We start from the raw sequence: 1,132 nt of genomic DNA, 5'->3' as shown, positions 1-1,132 counted from the left end.
TTAAAACCTCCTGCCTGTGCCATAGCTATTGCTGCTGCTGGAATTACATAGCACCTTGGTTTTGTGGTATGCCAAAGTATTGGCCTTTAACATCATAGGGGCCAGAGATTCTGCCTCCAAAGTTTCCTTCTTTCACAGGTCCAAAATTTGAAGACTGATTGTAGTAATTACCAAGATCATTGTAGCTTTTACTATCTCCACAGTTGCTTCCATTATTATTCCACTGCCACCATGTCCACAGCGATCATGGCTGCCACCAAAGCTACCTCTACCATTGAAGTTTCCTCCACTACAGAGTTGTCATTCACACCAAAACCACCACCAAAGTTTCCAGAACCACTTTGACTTCTCTGGATGGATGAAGCACTGGCCATCACTTGCTTAGATAGGGCTTTCCTTACTTCACAGTTGCGGCCTTTCACGGTGTGGTGTTTCTGAATGGCAATCTTTTCTACAGAATCTTGGTCATGAAAGGTTCACAGCAAAGCCTCTCTACTTGCCACTGCTCAAAATAATCTCTTAGGTGATGTTCTTTATTGTCTTCTTTATTAATGCCACCAACAAAAATCTTTTTCACGGTTAAGTGGCACCAGACTCTTGAGAATCTTCTCTTGACATAGTTCTCTTTGGCTCCACACTTTTCCATCTGTCTTACATTCATGGCAGTATCCAGCTGTTCCATGGTGGCATATGTGACAAACCCAAAGCCTCTGGAATGCTTGATGTTTGGATCTCTCACTACTATCTACTCTTGAGTGTTCCCCATTGCTTAAAATGGTTTATCAATCTCTTATTGGTTGTTTTAAAGCTCCAATGAAGAGCTTCCACAGCTGTTCTGGATCCTCGGAGGACTCTGACATAGTCAGAGGGAGGAGAGGCATCTATGATGATCATTGTTCATGAGCAGAAAGTACTTGCCAATTTCTTGAAAAGTCATGCTTTTGATTTTTTCAGACTCAAATGTCACACAGTTTAAATCTTGACCATTTCAAAATTTGTTGTAGAACTGTTATCTGGATTTATCATGAACTAATTTTTTTTTATCTTAATATCCTAATTAAGTCAGTCTTCCAATTCTTAGATGGTTGATGGAAGTCATTGGAATTAGGAGAATCTGTCTTTAGTGTTGTTT

At 40.2% G+C, this 1,132-nt stretch overlaps 1 pseudogene; it reads right to left on the bottom strand.

Annotated features, from left to right (window-relative positions):
- Positions 1 to 881, bottom strand: LOC119231360 (heterogeneous nuclear ribonucleoprotein A1-like; annotated as a pseudogene).
- Positions 882 to 1,132: the final 251 nt, after the last annotated feature.

This window comes from Talpa occidentalis, unplaced genomic scaffold (assembly GCF_014898055.3).
Source record: "Talpa occidentalis isolate TD23 unplaced genomic scaffold, MPIMG_talOcc4v2.1 talOcc4.7, whole genome shotgun sequence".
Lineage (NCBI taxonomy): Eukaryota > Metazoa > Chordata > Mammalia > Eulipotyphla > Talpidae > Talpa > Talpa occidentalis.
This window is presented reverse-complemented; position numbering and strand designations above follow the sequence as displayed.